Source organism: Pseudophryne corroboree, chromosome 11 (genome assembly GCF_028390025.1).
Source record: "Pseudophryne corroboree isolate aPseCor3 chromosome 11, aPseCor3.hap2, whole genome shotgun sequence".
Taxonomy (NCBI): domain Eukaryota; kingdom Metazoa; phylum Chordata; class Amphibia; order Anura; family Myobatrachidae; genus Pseudophryne; species Pseudophryne corroboree.
In genome coordinates this window covers 245,570,210-245,590,832 of record NC_086454.1, presented here as the reverse complement: position 1 = coordinate 245,590,832, position 20,623 = coordinate 245,570,210, and the positions used below count along the sequence as shown (strand labels likewise).

Below are 20,623 nucleotides of genomic sequence, written 5' to 3'. Positions count from 1 at the left end.
CCAAATCCACAAGGAGAGTCCAATTGTGTCGTTTGCGATGCCTGACCTTCCCAACACTGGACGTGAAGAGCATGCGCCTTCCACTATTTGCATGCCCCCTGCAAGTGCTGGAAGGAGCACCCGCAGTCCAGTTCCTGATAGTCAGATTGAAGATGTCAGTGTTGAAGTACACCAGGATGAGGAGGATATGGGTGTTGCTGGCGCTGGGGAGGAAATTGACCAGGAGGATTCTGATGGTGAGGTGGTTTGTTTAAGTCAGGCACCCGGGGAGACACCTGTTGTCCGTGGGAGGAATATGGCCGTTGACATGCCAGGTGAAAATACCAAAAAAATCAGCTCTTCGGTGTGGAGGTATTTCACCAGAAATGCGGACAACAGGTGTCAAGCCGTGTGTTCCCTTTGTCAAGCTGTAATAAGTAGGGGTAAGGACGTTAACCACCTCGGAACATCCTCCCTTATACGTCACCTGCAGCGCATTCATAATAAGTCAGTGACAAGTTCAAAAACTTTGGGTGACAGCGGAAGCAGTCCACTGACCAGTAAATCCCTTCCTCTTGTAACCAAGCTCACGCAAACCACCCCACCAACTCCCTCAGTGTCAATTTCCTCCTTCCCCAGGAATGCCAATAGTCCTGCAGGCCATGTCACTGGCAAGTCTGACGAGTCCTTTCCTGCCTGGGATTCCTCCGATGCATCCTTGCGTGTAACGCCTACTGCTGCTGGCGCTGCTGTTGTTGCCGCTGGGAGTCGATGGTCATCCCAGAGGGGAAGTCGTAAGCCCACTTGTACTACTTCCAGTAAGCAATTGACTGTTCAACAGTCCTTTGCGAGGAAGATGAAATATCACAGCAGTCATCCTACTGCAAAGCGGATAACTGAGTCCTTGACAACTATGTTGGTGTTAGACGTGCGTCCGGTATCCGCCGTTAGTTCACAGGGAACTAGACAATTTATTGAGGCAGTGTGCCCCCGTTACCAAATACCATCTAGGTTCCACTTCTCTAGGCAGGCGATACCGAGAATGTACACGGACGTCAGAAAAAGACTCACCAGTGTCCTAAAAAATGCAGTTGTACCCAATGTCCACTTAACCACGGACATGTGGACAAGTGGAGCAGGGCAGGGTCAGGACTATATGACTGTGACAGCCCACTGGGTAGATGTATGGACTCCCGCCGCAAGAACAGCAGCGGCGGCACCAGTAGCAGCATCTCGCAAACGCCAACTCTTTCCTAGGCAGGCTACGCTTTGTATCACCGCTTTCCAGAATACGCACACAGCTGAAAACCTCTTACGGCAACTGAGGAAGATCATCGCGGAATGGCTTACCCCAATTGGACTCTCCTGTGGATTTGTGGCATCGGACAACGCCAGCAATATTGTGTGTGCATTAAATATGGGCAAATTCCAGCACGTCCCATGTTTTGCACATACCTTGAATTTGGTGGTGCAGAATTTTTTAAAAAACGACAGGGGCGTGCAAGAGATGCTGTCGGTGGCCAGAAAAATTGCGGGACACTTTCGGCGTACAGGCACCACGTACAGAAGACTGGAGCACCACCAAAAACTACTGAACCTGCCCTGCCATCATCTGAAGCAAGAAGTGGTAACGAGGTGGAATTCAACCCTCTATATGCTTCAGAGGTTGGAGGAGCAGCAAAAGGCCATTCAAGCCTATACAATTGAGCACGATATAGGAGATGGAATGCACCTGTCTCAAGTGCAGTGGAGAATGATTTCAACGTTGTGCAAGGTTCTGATGCCCTTTGAACTTGCCACACGTGAAGTCAGTTCAGACACTGCCAGCCTGAGTCAGGTCATTCCCCTCATCAGGCTTTTGCAGAAGAAGCTGGAGGCATTGAAGAAGGAGCTAACACGGAGCGATTCCGCTAGGCATGTGGGACTTGTGGATGCAGCCCTTAATTCGCTTAACAAGGATTCACGGGTGGTCAATCTGTTGAAATCAGAGCACTACATTTTGGCCACCGTGCTCGATCCTAGATTTAAAGCCTACCTTGGATCTCTCTTTCCGGCAGACACAGGTCTGCTGGGGTTGAAAGACCTGCTGGTGACAAAATTGTCAAGTCAAGCGGAACGCGACCTGTCAACATCTCCTCCTTCACATTCTCCCGCAACTGGGGGTGCGAGGAAAAGGCTCAGAATTCCGAGCCCACCCGCTGGCGGTGATGCAGGGCAGTCTGGAGCGACTGCTGATGCTGACATCTGGTCCGGACTGAAGGACCTGACAACGATTACGGACATGTCGTCTACTGTCACTGCATATGATTCTCTCAACATTGATAGAATGGTGGAGGATTATATGAGTGACCGCATCCAAGTAGGCACGTCACACAGTCCGTACTTATACTGGCAGGAAAAAGAGGCAATTTGGAGGCCCTTGCACAAACTGGCTTTATTCTGCCTAAGTTGCCCTCCCACAAGTGTGTACTCCGAAAGAGTGTTTAGTGCCGCCGCTCACCTTGTCAGCAATCGGCGTACGAGGTTACATCCAGAAAATGTGGAGAAGATGATGTTCATTAAAATGAATTATAATCAATTCCTCCGCGGAGACATTGACCAGCAGCAATTGCCTCCACAAAGTACACAGGGAGCTGAGATGGTGGATTCCAGTGGGGACGAATTGATAATCTGTGAGGAGGGGGATGTACACGGTGATATATCGGAGGGTGAAGATGAGGTGGACATCTTGCCTCTGTAGAGCCAGTTTGTGCAAGGAGAGATTAATTGCTTCTTTTTTGGGGGGGGTCCAAACCAACCCGTCATATCAGTCACAGTCGTGTGGCAGACCCTGTCACTGAAATGATGGGTTGGTTAAAGTGTGCATGTCCTGTTTTGTTTATACAACATAAGGGTGGGTGGGAGGGCCCAAGGATAATTCCATCTTGCACCTCTTTTTTCTTTTCTTTTTCTTTGCATCATGTGCTGATTGGGGAGGGTTTTTTGGAAGGGACATCCTGCGTGACACTGCAGTGCCACTCCTAGATGGGCCCGGTGTTTGTGTCGGCCACTAGGGTCGCTAATCTTACTCACACAGCTACCTCATTGCGCCTCTTTTTTTCTTTGCGTCATGTGCTGTTTGGGGAGGGTTTTTTGGAAGGGACATCCTGCGTGACACTGCAGTGCCACTCCTAGATGTGCCCGGTGTTTGTGTCGGCCACTAGGGTCGCTAATCTTACTCACACAGTCAGCTACCTCATTGCGCCTCTTTTTTTCTTTGCGTCATGTGCTGTTTGGGGAGGGTTTTTTGGAAGGGCCATCCTGCGTGACACTGCAGTGCCACTCCTAGATGGGCCCGGTGTTTGTGTCGGCCACTAGGGTCGCTAATCTTACTCACACAGCTACCTCATTGCGCCTCTTTTTTTCTTTGCGTCATGTGCTGTTTGGGGAGGGTTTTTTGGAAGGGCCATCCTGCGTGACACTGCAGTGCCACTCCTAGATGGGCCCGGTGTTTGTGTCGGCCACTAGGGTCGCTAATCTTACTCACACAGCTACCTCATTGCGCCTCTTTTTTTCTTTGCGTCATGTGCTGTTTGGGGAGGGTTTTTTGGAAGGGACATCCTGCGTGACACTGCAGTGCCACTCCTAGATGGGCCCGGTGTTTGTGTCGGCCACTAGGGTCGCTTATCTTACTCACACAGCGACCTCGGTGCAAATTTTAGGACTAAAAATAATATTGTGAGGTGTGATGTGTTCAGAATAGGCTGAAAATGAGTGTAAATTATGTTTTTTGAGGTTAATAATACTTTGGGATCAAAATTACCCCCAAATTCTATGATTTAAGCTGTTTTTTAGGGTTTTTTGAAAAAAACACCCGAATCCAAAACACACCCGAATCCGACAAAAATAATTCGGTGAGGTTTTGCCAAAACGCGTTCGAACCCAAAACACGGCCGCGGAACCGAACCCAAAACCAAAACACAAAACCCGAAAAATTTCAGGCGCTCATCTCTACCGATAAGGATGGTATTCCTCTTCCTCCATGGGTGGCCTGGGCCCTCAACAGGCCCCCAGACCTGGGTAATTACCCCCTTGGGCCTTTGCTGGCATATACCTGCCTAGGATAGTACACAAATGCAAAAGCAACAGACCTACTGTATATCCATCTCTCCGATAACTTGGGTACATAAAGTTAATTATTTAATGTCTACTTAGGGGCTAATTCAGACCTGATTGCTGCTGTGCGTTTTCACACAGCGGGCGTTCAAGTCTGAACTGCGCATGTGCCGCAGTGCGAATGTGCATGCCAGAGATGCGATCAGATTGACAGGCAGAGGCATTCGCTGGGCAGGAGGGGGTGGGCCGGCGGCATTTGGCCACCGTTTTGAAGGCGCGGTCGGGGCAAAGCAGGCATGCCCGGACCACGTGGGGGCGGACCACGGTGTCCACATGACGTCACGCGCAGCCGCTGCGACCCGCAATGTGGCAAAAGTCGCCTACTAATGCAGCAATGCTGCGCAGGTAAGGACTTACTCGCTGTGTGCGATAGCATCGCTACCGTGCGATGATATTGCTCCCATGCGGCGGGGGGAGGGCCAGAAATGCGGGGCGGACAAGCCCTGTGCTGGGCGTTTCAAGGTGGCTGATCGTAGCGGCTACGATCAAGTCTGAATTAGCCCCTTAGATCCCACAGAATTCCTTAACAATATTTAAAATTGATTATCATTATTATTATTATTATTATTATCCTTTATTTATATGGCGCCACAAGGGTTCTGCAGCGCCCAATTACAGAGTACATAAACAAATAATCAAAACAGGAAAATAGTGACTTACAGCTGATGACAATATAGGACAAGTACAGGGTAAATAAACATAGCTGCAGCAGCAGACGACTGACAAAAGTATCACGGTGGCAGAAAACCGCAGGATTTGGTGCAGTCGAAGATTGTTTAAGTAAGGGAAGGGCCCTGCTCGTGAGAGCTTACATTCTAAAGGGGATGGGCAGACAGTTAGGGGTGACACAGATGGGGTAGAAAATTGATAATTGCATTATCTATGTTGCTACCCTGCCATAGCAGATAAGTAAAGATCTTCATCCCGGTAGCCCATACTTCACCTACCCCACTCTCACGACTCCTCCCAGAATTGATGAACCCCCAACCATGCTTGTCAATGCCCCAAAAAAATTCTGGGAGACTCCTGAATTTGAAGGGATTTTCCCAGCTCCTGAAGAGTGCTCAAATTCCTAGTATATGTAAGTATACCTGATCAATAAAGCTGATTCTGATACTTGCAGCACTGCTCTGCAATACATGTTACACATATGACCTGGATGGGAGATCTATTATGATCGTAGGCAAACTTCCCAGTTCACCCTCACATTGATTTCTTCATATGCCCCAGACACCAGCAAAGTACTTTTAAACTCTCTTTTAGAAAAAGACAACAAATGCTTAGGGCAGGCTTGCCTTCCCTCCCGCATTCAGCAGGAGGCTCCCATTTTTTAAATGAGCCTCCTCCTGCCCTGCAAATCTTCCTGGTCCTCACGGTTTTTCACAACTCCTCTGTGTAAATGCAGACTGCACACACGCCAGTTCACGGCTGAGGCGGCAGTTGCAGCGGCTGCAACAGCAGTGGTGGCCTCTTTACCCCCCCATGATGTCCTGTTTAAAATGTCAGGCAATCAAATAAGCCAGCCTGCGTCATGGTTGTGGTGCATGGTGGTGGGGCTGGGCAGGGCGTTGCATGGGAAAGGGAACAAGCTGGGTAGGGTACAGAGTGTGATATATAACCCTCCTGGAATGAAGTTGTGCTATAACAGGTTCTCAAAGGTACACATCAGTGACCTGCAGAAGCTTGTCTGTCTCTTTATATGCATTTATAATCTACAGTAGAAGTGGTTTATGATTTTATTGGTATTTGAGGCTATTTACTGTGATCACTCACTGACGGAGGAGAAACACAAGGAGCAAAGGTTTTGTTATTTCCCCATACAGTATGCATGTTTGCTTTTGGTTTCCAACTATAAAAAGTCCCTCTGAAACCTTGTGTCTAGTATACAAATATCCACCACTAGAGATTTGTCTCTGATAAACAGTCTCATTAAAGAGTTTTGTCCAATATATGTAAGACTCTTATGGGGAGGTTTAGACCACGTGAATGGTAAAATGTTTTATATCCATATATCATATGGGGCCAGGGCCATCAAATCCGGGGGGAAAAGGGACACAAGAGCCTATTTACCTGTTTAGTTAGCAGTGGTAATATCTAAGCTGCCAGTATAGTGGTGGAAATCCACAGACAGTCTCTGGTAGTATGCTACCATGGGCAGCTGAATCATGCACATACATGATGGCCTGCCTGGAGGACTTTGCTGAAGCTGGACTGGCAATGGGGACTGTATTGTTCTCACCATCTATTGATGGTGCAAGACTGTCAGGATACAGGGCATACTGTGTGTACAGTACTAAGCCTTTGTCTATTCATAAAGCAGAGAAAAGCCCTGTTTTGCGGAAAACAGGGCTTTTCTCTGCTTCATGCTATTCATGGAGCAGGTTACCGTGGGAAAGTCCCAGACTTCTCCAGCAGCCCCCTGCTCCACGGCTGAATCGCATGACCATACCATGCTTTCTGCTTCTCCATTGTGTTCCATGGTGCGATAACTGCCTTCCCTGCTCTCAGTCTTCACCTGGTTCTGGCTCCGCCCCCTGACCTCCCAGCAGCCTCTACGGCCTTCTGTGAGGTCAGACGGCGGCGCATGTGCAGAAGGATCCGCCAGCTGACTCCAAGCACCGCAGGGGGGGACCGCTGGAGAAGAGAGCGTCGCTGGAGTCTGGGACACCGCATTGCTTTGCCGGAAGGGTGAGTATACATGAATTGCTACTTATAACATTTATACATTGCATCGAACAGATGAGATGTATAGTGATAAGTATCAATTCATTTTTCTTTTCTTTTTTTAAATGAATAGATCCCAAAGTACCAGCCAATCAGCTCCTAACTGCCATATTACAGACTTTTGGGTCTATTCATGAAGCAGTGAAAAGTGTAGATAAGTGAACCTGTGGAGAAGTTGCCCATGGCAACCAATCAGCTGCTACATATAATTTTATAGAATGCACTTTAGAAATGTTATCTCAACACTGATTGGTTGCCATGGGCAACTTCTCCACTGGCTCACTTCTCCACTCGTTTCACAGCTTCATGAATAGACCCCTGTGTTTAAAAATTGGCCGTTAGGAGCTGGTTGGTTGGTACTTTATTTCTCTCCAAGGCTTAGTACATAGGGGGTCATTCTGACCCGATCGCACACTGCAGTGTTTCGCAGTGTAGCGATCGGGTCAGAACTGCGCATGCGCCGGTGCCGCAGTGAGCCGGCGCATGTCCGCCCGTCGCTGTGCTACGATCACCTCTGCTTGATTGACAGGCAGAGGCGGTCGATGGGTGGGAGGGTGCGAAACGGCGGCATTTGGCCGCCGTTTCGTGGGCGCGGTCCGGCCAACGCAGGCATGGCCGGACGATGCGGGGAGTGGCCCGCAGCAGCTGCATGACATCACACGCAGCCACTGCGGGCCGGGGAGTGATGAGTAGCTCCCGGCCAGCACGCTAAAGCTGCGCTGGCTGGGAGCTACTCTTGAAGTGCAAAAGCATCGCCGCTGTGCGATGCCTTTGCACCTCTGTGGGGAAGGGGGCGGCACTGACATGCAGGGCGGACTAGCCCTGTGCTGGGCGTTCCCCCGCATGTCTGAGTTCATGATCGTAGCCTACGATCAACTCGGAATGACCCCCCATAGGCCCTCATTCCGAGTTGATCGCTCGCTAGATACTTTTAGCAGCCGTGCAAACGCATAGTCGCCGTCCACGGGGGAGTGTATTTTCGCTTTGCAAGTGTGCGATCGCATGTGCAGCCGAGCGGTACAAAAACATTTTGTGCAAAACAAGACCAGCCCTGTAGTTACTTATCCTGTGCGATGATTCTTGCGTCAGAGGTCCCGGAAATTGACGTCAGATACCCGCCCTGCAAATGCCTGGTCATGCCTGCGTTTTCCCTACCACCCCCAGAAAACGGTCAGTTGACACCCATATATGCCCTCTTCCTGTCAATCTCCTTGCGATCGGCTGTGCGAATGGATTCGTTGCTAGAAGCATTGCACAGCAACGATGCTCTTTGTATCCGTACGACGAGCACGCGCATTGCGGTGTATACGCATGCGCAGTTTTGTCATTTTTTTAAATGATCACTACGTAGCGAACAATGGCAGCTAGCGATCAACTCGGAATGAGGGCCATAGGTCCCACACTGACAAACGGCAGTAATCCTGATCTTAGTATATCGCTGTTTGTCGAATACTGAAAGGAGGACAAAACTCCTTTAGTTAGTACTTCACTGGCTAAGTCTGTTAATATCATTACTTTTCAGGCTTTAGTCACAGCTGTAAGGGGCTGTCGTGAGCTGCTCTCAGGCCCACCTCCGATCCACCTGCGTCACTGTCTAGGAGCCGCCCATCAATCTCTGGCCGCCTCCCGCTCGTCCCTCTGTCTCTATACCGCCGCTGCCCGGATCTCTGCAGCGCGGTTTCCGCTGGTACTTCAGTCAGCAAAGGGGGTCCGTCAGGGGTCAGCCAGGGGTCCGCCTTCCTTCACTATCTCCCCCGATCTCCGGTCAGGTCAGTCTGCTCTCTGTCCCCTCAGCCGCCAGATCCTCTTTCACCTCTCTCTCCCCGTACACAACCGTTACCCCCGCGTGCTGCTGGTTTTTATTACCTTGTGCTCGCAGTCTCTTTCTCCTGCTCTCAAGGCTAACTTCTAGAGCCTTCTCCCTGCACACTGCCCACCAATGTAATTAACCCACCATACATGTCTATGGCTGGCCAAGTTCCATCATTCACCATGTCCCCATCATTAACAATAAAGGGAACTGGCTCCATTTTTTGCTGCCGAACCACCTATGTACTTGTAAATATGTCACCAATACCAACAATTTCGAACTACATAAATGCCATTATATAATATACATAATATATATATAATTTGATCTATTATATACAGCCCACAGGGCTACACTCTCCCCCTAGGGATTACACTTATAACTATAATGTATATCACCTTCAATTACTTGTATCTCGATACACATCTTAACTAGGTTACAGAGTATGAAGTAGATAAGTGCCTTAGCGCACACCTAGCGTGAATTTATGAATTCAACCTTGTGTTTACAAAGAATATCCACAGTGAGACAGAATAAAAATATATCAATTTATTTCTATTTGGTAAAAAATGTATATTTATGAGAGATAAATAAAATTAAAAATAAATGATGATATACAGTAAGATTCTAAAACCTTCTAAATCAGAAAGGGTAAATGTTTCTGTATATTGCTTATACTACTATAAGCTCTTATACCCCCTAGTACCGGTACACATGACTGACAAACAACATGCAGACAAACATATATATGTGTTAATTGTGGGCACAGTATTTATTAGCGTATTACCCCACTGGTAAGTGTATTACTAACAGTCTCTATCCAAACAGGACAAGGATATGCTATTGTCCTTAATTGATGGTCAATTGGGTATTCTTAGTACAGGTTATTAGTAGGCAGTCTTTGTATGCCACTAAGAGTCAGGGTTAATAGGGTTATTGCGGTTTGAAGTCCAGTATTTATTAGAATGACTGCTGATTAAATGTCCTTCCTCAGCAGTACTTTCCTATATAGCCACAATTGCTGATTCAGGGTATTTCCCCGCCTACCTTAGGGTCGCTGCTTCTGCAGTGAAAATGCCCATTGGTGATGCAGTGGATTGTATTAACTGCTGCTTGGTTTTCTGCTGGGGGACCCAGGCCGCGGAGGATAAGAAGAGTGGAATACTGTAGATCGATTATGCAGCCATCTTGAGGAAGCCTTGGACAGGCGAAACGCGTTGATTGCGGAATAATCGATCCGTCTCCTGTGACCGCACGGACGAAGACACGGAGGAACGGAAGTCTGCCGGCAGACTACAGCTCATTCCACCACACCACCAACGGGTCCCCCAGCAGAAAACCAAGCAGCAGTTAATACAATCCACTGCATCACCAATGCGCATTTTCGCTGCAGAAGCAGCGACCCTAAGGTAGGCGGGGAAATACCCTGAATCAGCAATTGTGGCTATATAGGAAAGTACTGCTGAGGAAGGACATTTAATTAGCAGTCATTCTAATAAATACTTCAAACCGCAATAACCCTATTAACCCTGACTCTTAGTGGCATACAAAGACTGTCTACTAATAACCTGTACTAAGAATACCCAATTGACCATCAATTAAGGACAATAGCATATCCTTGTCCTGTTTGGATAGAGACTGTTAGTAATACACTTACCAGTGGGGTAATACGCTAATAAATAGTGTGCCCACAATTAACACATATATATGTTTGTCTGCATGTTGTTTGTCAGTCATGTGTACCGGTACTAGGGGGTATAAGAGCTTATAGTAGTATAAGCAATATACAGAAACATTTACCCTTTCTGATTTAGAAGGTTTTAGAATCTTACTGTATATCATCATTTATTTTGAATTTTATTTATCTCTCATAAATATACATTTTTTACCAAATATAAATAAATTGATATATTTTTATTCTGTCTCACTGTGGATATTCTTTGTAAACACAAGGTTGAATTCTTAAATTCACGCTAGGTGTGCGCTAAGGCACTTATCTACTTCATCTATCACGTTACAAGTGGGATCTGGTAGTATTCCCACACAGTGTCACAAGCAGCAACCAGCTAGTAGGGGGTTGTGTATGAGAATAGCGCAGTTTTTCATTCCCTTTTTTAACTAGGTTACAGAGTATACCCGAAATATGGCCATGACACTACTATATTTGGATGCAATACTAATGGGATTTCTGTCGGTATTCCCAACCGTTCATAGGAGAGTATCTTGGGGGGCTTATGAATCCTTTGAGGTCGAGGAGACATCATTGCTCGCTCCAACATAACCCCTTCCTCCTCCTCAGCCTTATCTATATCTTCAACTTCCTCCTCCTGCCTCCAGTCTTCCTCATCTGCCCTCCCTTCATCTACTTCCCAATATTTCGAGGGGCCGGATATCTTAGGTTCCAGCCGTTCATGAGTATCCGGTTTCATGACTTGATTGTCTCTCCAATTGTCCACATCCTTATAATAATAACCAGGGGATTATTGGTTCCACTCTGCATCATTTTCCTCTTCCTCATCCCTGTTTATAGTATAAATCGGAGGATAAACCCTAAACTTGCATTCTTGACCGTCCATAGGTTCATAGTTCTCCACATTCTCCCAGCAGATGTCTTGAGCAATCGGGACCAAATGCTGCCTATGGTAGGTTACTATGGGACCCTGCCCGTCAGCCCGCCTTAGTTGATATGCAGGGATATTAAGGAGCTGCTTGAGTACAATATATGGTTCCGACCTCCATCGGTTATTCAATTTCTTTTTTTTCACTAATCCCAAGGATCACAATAACACTCGGTCTCCTGCCTTTAGACGCTGCTCTTTTATCATCGGATCACATCGAGCATTGTTGTTCTTCTTTCCAAACTGTGAGCCAATGCTTGGGCTAGTTGATAGGCCTCTCTCAACTGCTATCGAAGTTGCTTAATATACTGAGTGTGAGAGGAGGCCTTGTTAGCATTGATCTGGGTACCCAGACATACATCAATTGGTAGCCGGGCTTCTCGACCAAACATAAGGTAATAGGGCGTGAATCCCGAAGCCTCGTTTCTGGTGCAGTTGTACGCATGCACTAAAAGAGATACGTGGCGACGCCAGTGATATTTTCGTTTAGAGTTCAAGGTGCCCAGCATATTCAACAATGTCCGACTGAAGCGCTCTGGCTGAGGATCACCTTGTGGATGGTACGGGGGGGTCCTAGACTTTGGTATGCCACACCATTGACACAGTTCTTTAATTAGCCGACTTTTGAATTCCCTTCCCTGATCCGAATGTATTCTCGCAGGTGGCCCATAGTGAACGAAGAACTTGTCCCACAGCGTATTGGCAACAGTTGATGCAGTCTGATTGACCGTTATATAAGCTTGGGCGTACCGGGTGAAATGGTCCATTTCCACCAGTATATGGGTGTCTTGTCCCCCAGGACCTTCTAGTTTCAAGAAGTCAATACATATCAACTCTAATGGTCCAGAGCTCTGGATGTTTACTAGAGGAATAGACTTTACCGGTAGTGTCTTCCTGAGGATACAATTTCCACACGTTTTACAGTAGTGGTCGATATCACGGTTCATAAAAGGGCAGAAAAACCGGTCCGCTATTAATCCTTGTGTCTTGTCATAACCTAGGTGACCATGCTTATCATGCAACGCCTCTAGCACCATTTGTTTATATCTACGTGGCAAGATTATTTGTAATTTACATAGTCCAGTTCGTCTCCTAACTCTCCGGTACAGTATTCCATTCTTATAGCTTAATTTTCGTCTTTGCTGCCATAGTACTTGGGAATCCCTGGACATTTGGGATCGATTTACCGTGACGGTCGGATCGTCTATCCTTCTCAATATATAGGCAATGTCCGGATCCTCCCGTTGTGCCTGGGCCTATTATTCTCTGGTGATTATATCCAACCCCTCCAACTCAGTGTGACTCAATCTACAGTAGGCGGAGGGAATGGCAGAATCAGAAACACCTAATGCCTCTATGGCTGCAGAATCCATATACCTACTGCTGCTTATCTGTTGGCATAACCCTTTCACAGCTGCGGCGGGCACTTCGACCCATTCGTTTTGGTCTGAGATGGTGCTGATATCACCATGCGGCATTCGGGACAGTGCATCCGCATCCTGATTGTTACTTTCTGGACGGTATTTGATGACAAACTCATAATTGGTAAGGGCAGCAAACCACCTATGACCAGTGGCGTCTAACTTAGCCGAAGTCTGGATGTAGGTAAGGGGGTTATTATCAGTCTGTACGGTGAACGGGACTCCATACAAATAGTCATGGAACTTCTCGCTCACAGCCCATTTGAGAGCCAAAAACTCCAATTTATGGACCGGGTAGTTTTTCTCACTTCGAGACAGTCCCCGACTGACATAGGAGATGGGTCGCAATTGCTGTTCTTGTAACTGATACAATACTCCCCCCCCCCCCAGTCCGTTGAAAGAGGCATCGACATGTACTTCGTATGGGAGGTCGGGTTTAGTATACGCCAACACTGGTGACGTTGTCAGGCTGTATTTCAATTTGTTGAATGCATCCTCGCACTGTTTGGTCCATCTGGCCCCAAAGCACTCCCGCCGTTTATAATAAGAAGGTTTCTTCCCATCGTCATTGGGAATCCTACAGCGTTTATTGACTGGAGGATACCCGCGGGTCAGTTCAGTTAAGGGTTGCGCCACTTTGGAGTAATGGGGCACGAACTTCCGATAGTAGCCACAGAACCCCAGGGAAGATCTCAAATCCCTGAGGTTATCCGGTCTGGGCCAGTTCTTCATGGTTACCACCTTGTCGGGATCAGTAGCTATCCCATGTCTACTCACAATATGCCCTAAATATTTAACGGATGCCCGACAGAATTTACATTTTTCAATGGACAGCTTTAATCCTCGTGCCTGAAGTCGATCTAGCACCTTTAACAGGCGTTCATTGTGCTCTTCCAGATCTTTTCCAAAGACAATGATGTCATCGAGGTACACCAGTACTTCACGGAATCACATGTCCCGTTTTTTCCATTGTCCTCTGGAACGTGGCGGGAGCTCCTTTAATACCTTGAGGCATCTTTAGGAATTCAAAAAAACCTATAGGACAAATGAATGCGGTCTTAGCACGGCTGGCTGCGCTCATCTGTATTTGGTAGTATCCGCAACGCAAGTCCAGTACCGAGCACCATTTACTCCCTTGTAAGCAATCTAATGCTTCATCCACCTTTGGTACAGTGTATTGATCAGGTACCGTCCTGCTATTTAACGTGCGGTAGTCTATACATAATCGGATCTCCCCTCTTTTCTTACGTGCTACCACAGTAGGGGACGCATAGGGGCTCTCTGAAGCAGCTATTACTTGGTTCTCTAGTAAGCTGCGCAGATGTGCCCTTACATCGTCAAAGTCCGCCGGTGCTATCCACCGAGAACGTTCCCAGAAGGGGGTGTCATCATTCAATTTTATATGGTGGTCAACTACAGTTGCAGTCCCTAGGTCCCAATCACTGTGGGAAAAAGCAGCTGCCCTCAACTGAAGTTGCTCTATTAGTAGTCTTTTGTTCTCGCTTGGGATGTCACTCCCTTGAAAACATGAAGCTATATCGAAGGTCTTACATCCATCAACCCCAGGGGCCAAGCTTCCGTTACTGTTCGTCGGGTGACTTTCTATCCGGTGACACCCGTACTCCCCATCTCCAGGTTGGCCAACCACCTGCCGCCTATTATCCTTCTCCTGTTTCTCACACCAGCGTATAAGATTTTTATACATATGGGTATTAGTGCCTACAATTGCCGGGAGTTGTCCATTGTCCCCGGGAGAATCAGGACAAACCAGGGCTATCAGCGGAACAGTATCATTTGGGGTAATTAATCCAGGCTCAAACGTAATCTGTGTAGTGATATAGCCTAAGTAAGGGTACTTCTGTTCACTTAGTCCCCATACAGTTAGGCCACTAAGCGGGTGGATGGGAATGTCTGACAGATGCTCCCGATACCAGGATTCGAAAATAATAGAGACTTGTGATTTGCTGTCCATAAGCACGTTACAATCATAGCCGTTTATCATTGCTTTGACCAGTGGCGCCTGACCCATTAAACTGTCCGGAATGTTGGCGTTCCACTGGGCACTCCCCATTGCTCTGATGTTTATAATTGGGGAGCCTGTGCGGGGGTCACAGAGCTCCCGTTGGGGTTTCTCAAAGGCATGGTTCATCTTCACCTGGAATCACCATGTTCCCCTCTTCTTGCGCCATTACCGGGACACTCAAACGATCGGTGTCCTGGCTGCCCACAACTATAACATATGATTGGACTCCGACTCCCCCTTCCCTGGCTTAGCCCTCGCCCAGCTCCTAATGCCCAATAGGGACTGGGATCAACCTGAGTTTGTAGCGCAATCAGCTGATCGATTTTTTTGTTTTGTTCCTTAATTAACTGTAATAATCGTTCATCCATTGGAGGAGTCGTGACGGCTGGTATTACAACTTTTACCTTTTTTGTGTTTCTTTCTCACGTTTCAATCTGTACCTCCTCCAGCTTGACTTCCTTGACTAGTTCTGTCAGAGTAGGAGGCGGTCCAGTAGCCCGTGTACATCGGATCCTCTGCGCCACAGGATTGGTGGTCAACGCTCCTTAAAGCACTTGCTTCATCCTACTGGCATCAACTGCATCCTGATCAAGTCCTCCTTTGTCTATGATTTTATAAAGCAAACAGTCTACTCTATAGATATAGTGAGTCAGGGTCTCACCTGGCTCCTGATAAGTGCGGGTCAATCGGGCCATTAGATCCCCCACATTCTCGAGTGTCCCGAAGGAAAAGTCCAATGCTTCTATATAATCTTTGAGCGTCGCGGTCTTCTTACTCTGTCGTGTGGCCTGGACCACCCCCATGGCTGGTCCATGGAGGCTTTCCACAATACGTTGTTTCTTTATATGCTCCGGGCATTGCCACTCTTCCGAATGCTGCACAGCGGCTTCCTCCCAGGTATCATAGGTCTCTTCTCCAGCCGGAACAGGAGTGATCCTGGAGAATATTCTTAACCGTTGATATCCACCTGCATAATGCCAACGTTCCATCTGACTGGCCATCTTATCTACCACAGCATCCACTCCTGTTTCAGTAGCTCCTGCTTTATTTACTGATGTTCCAACTTCCACACTGGTGGTGTGAAAACACTCCCCCGTGGATGGAGCAGTATCACTGTGGTCCTCTTCAGAGGTGGCCTCTTCCTCCACACTATCCCTCCACTCAGGCCATATCAAGTGTATCTTTCTTCCTAGAATTCCTTCTATAATAATCATACTTGGGAGTAGTGTTGGGTCTAGGGGATTCCGATTGCTGATAAGTATGGCAGACGTGGCACCAGTCTGCCCTTTCCACCTATCTACCACACACGGTTGACTGAGCCCGTACAACTTTTCCAAAGATGTTAGCACCATCTCGTTACTGGCCACCGACAGGGGCCCTCCCAGTCCAAAACTACACAAGGGTTCTACCCCTTTCTCCCTACACCAACGATAAATATCAGCAGAAGTTACTTCTTCCATATTTCCCCGTTATAAGATTCAGATAGTTCAGAAGATCCTTTTGAGTCACTGCACTGCGAGATCTCAGCAGTGCCTCCAAATGTAGCCCTACCGCCCTGGTTGAGCTTTGTTGTCCAGCAGGCGTGCATCCACCCAAATGAGTACACACTCCGGCTTGCTTGGGTAAGCCGTTCCAATTGAGGATATGGAGTGTATGTGGTTATAATGAAATGTTCAACTCAATTAGATGCAGGTTATGTATTTAAACATTATAATATGGCCAAGCTTTTCTCCCCTGAATCCTCCTGTTAGCTGATGTCGTCCCTTTCTCTTCTTTTTTCTTTAGGTTTCCATTTGAGATCTCCCTCCCACAACAGAAACAATCAACTACAGTAGGTAAGTAAAGTTGTTTTTATATATATATATATATATATATATATATATATATATATGAGTCAGGATATAACTTTAATAAATGATGGGGGGTTACACCATACCCTGTCCAACTAGATAGCCTATATATGGATATACTCTGTCATAATCACTATAACTGTACTTTACAGTATTACTGCATGCATTACAAAAAAATACTAATCCATAACCATAGTCAATATGACCATGGACCCGGGATTTGTAAAATTTCCTTTCTGCGCAGACTACACTTGAAAATATTGTTTTTGTTGTAAACTGCAGTTATTACCTGTGGCCACCACCAATAGAGGTTCATATATCTCAAAAGTGTGGGTAGATGTACAGATGCTGCCAGTATTCTTCAGGAAATGTAGACATCTACTGATCAATCCTAAAATGTCTAATTATAGTATGAAATGTCTGTTTACTTCTCACCTCCTGGATAACCCCTTGCTACTCAGATGAGGGATTTTGGAGCTCTACAGCCAGATTTAGTTATACATGTGAAACTACTGTTAATCGCTAGGTTAAATAAATACCACGTGCAATCTACTTTAACCTTTTCCTCCTTATTATAGGCTGTATCCTATCTTCCAGTGTAGATTCTCAAAGCACCTCTTTGCAGACAAATCTTTCTATAAGTTATTATAAATACCGCGGTATCAGTTCAGTCTACCCTCCAGTCCATTGGAGTGGCAATTAAGAATATAATGTCCGGAGGATAAGCAGTCTACTCTTCTCTTCCCAAATGAAGGGGGCCAACTGAGTTATCTTTGTATAAGTATTTTAACACCTTGTACTAGGGGAGCAGGCAATGGCAGTTCACACTATACACCTTTATACATTGACCGCAATGAAGGATGCAATGGTGGTATTGTATTACTCTTCCAATTACTCAGAGTTACTCAGAGCCCTATAGAGTCATACCATAAGCAAAGGATTCTTAGCCCTGAGTCTATGCGTGTCTATTCACAGAGTCTCTTTCCTGGACAGTACGTGGTAGCAGTGATATGTGGGGATATAGGAGTTGAATCATTTAACCATCTGTAACCCTAAATGATGATTCGGTATAACAACTCTTCCCCTTCACTCCTCACCTTCGCCGGGCTCGTTAACTCCAGGGACACTCACTCCCCCAACCACTGTCCCGGAGCTAGCTTTATTATATAGATAATATGGGTTTAGGAGGGGGCTCTTCCATTCATGCCTCTCTGGTATGAACTTTCTTCAATTACCACCCTTACCATCTAAGGGCAGTCTTTGGTAATGGGTGGGAGGATTATGCAGGCGGTCCCCCTCTACTACTATATATAACTCATGTCTAAAGATGGCTGCTCCGGTCAGCATATATCAGGGCTTAGTTAAATTAATGCCGTATGATCAGTATTTTTAAAACCACTTCACTGGCTAAGTCTGTTGCGCAGACACTGCTATTATTATCCTTACTTTTCAGGCTTTAGTCACAGCTGTAAGGGGCTGTCGTGAGCTGCTCTCTGATCCACCTGCGTCACTGTCTAGGAGCCGCCCATCAATCTCCGGCCCATCAATCTCCGGCCGCCTCCCGCTTGTCCCTCCATCTCTATACCGCCGCTGCCCGGATCTCTGCAGCGCGGTTTCCGCTGGTACTTCAGTCAGCAAAGGGGGTCCGTCAGGGGTCAGCCAGGGGTCCGCCTTCCTTCACTATCTCCCCCGATCTCCGGTCAGGTCAGTCCGCTCTTCGTCCCCTCAGCCGCCAGATCCTCATTCTCCTCTCTCTCCACGTACACAACCGTTACCCCCGCGCGCTGCTGGTTTTTATTCCCTAGTGCTCGCGGTCTCTTGCTCCTGCTCTCAAGGCTAACTTCTAGAGCCTTCTCCCTGCACACTGCCCACTAATGTAATTAACCCACCATACATGTCTATGGCTGGCCAAGTACCACCATTCACCATGTCCCCATCATTAACAATAAAGGGAACTGGCTCCATTTTTTGCTGCCGAACCTCCTATGTACTTGGGAATATCTCACCAATACCAACAATGTGGAACTACATAAATGCCATTATATAATATACATAATATATATATCATTCTAACCATTATACACAGCCCACATGGCTACACTTACAATCAATAAGCAGCAGTAGGAAAATTAGACTTGGGGTCACAAGTCCAATAAAAACACCTGGAACACTAGGTGTATACAATAGAGACACTAGAACCTTGCCCCCTGCGCTATAAATTAAAATAATAAAACGGTATGGCTGAGATTCAAATGATTCCAATTCCAATAATCTATATAATTTAATAAAAGATTTTTTACATATATTTGACCGGTCACATAAATAATAAAAAAGTCACATTTCATATTAAATATCACTATGCAGGTGGATCCAAATTAATACAGTATATGTGCACAAAATATATAAAAAAAACTATTTATGAAATATAAAATATTGCTTAGGAAGTCCATATTTTTTAATGCGGAACTAGCATAACATCTGAATGATAATTGTTTTCACCGTAGATTAGTTTTTAGCACAGTTCCTTAGTAATATGCTTGTATGATAATCACAGCGTATTGTGTTATAATCGCTCCAAATCGAAGCCTTACGTGTGGTCTCCACAGGCAATCAGATGCGGCAAGGAGGATTCCTATTAGCACTCTGCTGGCGCCTGTAGCATAAATTTCTCCCATCCTCAACGCTCTGTGAGTCCCGTCCTCTGCTTGTGTGCTGCATGCATCGGTATGTGGTCTCCTCGCGGCTCTTAATGGACTTATCAATGAGCAAAATTAAAGTCCAATATAGGGGTCCAATACTTTCTGATGTGTTTCGCTCCTTTAAAAGGTGCTTTATCAAAGATCTTTGATAAAGCACCTTTTAAAGGGCATATACAATTGAATAGAAGGCGGAACTCATTGTAGGAATAATCAGAGACGAAGAGGTCACCGACATTTCAGTGTTATTCAATTCAACGTTAGGTGGTCCGGCTCCCTCCATGACGCTGATGCTGGCGTCCCCATGTGATGTTGGTCTTCTGCGTTGGTAGCCTGCAAGCAGATGGCACCATGGATGGTCCGGATAGAGTACAGGTATAAACTGTAGGTAAATCCTTTTTCACTTTGATGAAAAATGTTGAACTGAATTACATTAAAACGTTGGTGGATCACTCGTCTGTTGCCTGATTATTCCTACAATGAGTGTAGCCTGCACATCATTCTCCCCAGCAAACCCTTGCCACCTTCCCTCCATAGACAGACACAGCATCAACATTCCGCCCTCCCCATAGACAGACAGACACAGCACCAACATTCCCCCAGCAACCCTCCCCCCCAATAGACAGACACAGCACCAACATTCCCCCTCCCCATAGACAGACACAGACACACACAGCACCAACATTCCCCCAGCAACCCCCCCCCTCGATCCATAGACAGACACCTCATCAACATTCCCTCCTCCCCATAGACAGACAGACACAGCACCAACATTCCCTCTTCCCCATAGACAGACAGACAGACACAGCACCAACATTCCCCCAGCAACCCCCCCATAGACAGACGCAGCACCAACATTTCCCCCTCCCCATAGACACACACACACACACACACACACACACACACACACACACACACAGCACCAAGATTCCCCCCTCCCCATAGACAGACACAGCACCAACATTCCCCCAGCAACCGCCCCTCCCTCCATAGACAGACACAGCACCAACATTTCCCCCTCCCCATAGACACACACACACACACACACACACACACACACACACACACACACACACACACACACACAGCACCAACATTCCCCCTCCCCATAGACAGACACAGCACCAACATTCCCCCAGCAACCGCCCCTCCCTCCATAGACAGACACAGCACCAACATTCCCCCCTCCCCATAAACAGAAAGACACAGCACCAACATTCCCCCCTCCCCATGGACAGACAGACACGGCACCAACATTCCCACACCCACCCACCCCCCCTCCCTCCATAGACAGACACAGCACCAACATTCCCTCCTCCCCATAGACAGACAGACAGATAGACACAG

General features: G+C 46.9%; 1 protein-coding gene across 4 annotated transcripts in view; it reads left to right on the top strand.

Annotated features, from left to right (window-relative positions):
• NOD2 (nucleotide binding oligomerization domain containing 2) overlaps positions 1 to 20,623 on the top strand; it is a 275,792-nt gene that overhangs the window by 11,582 nt on the left and 243,587 nt on the right. For all 4 annotated transcript variants that reach the window (XM_063945323.1, XM_063945319.1, XM_063945321.1 and 1 more), the window contains exon 2: positions 16,516 to 16,565. The gene's annotated coding sequence lies outside the window, so the exon portion shown is untranslated. The remainder of the gene's footprint in view (positions 1 to 16,515; positions 16,566 to 20,623) is intronic.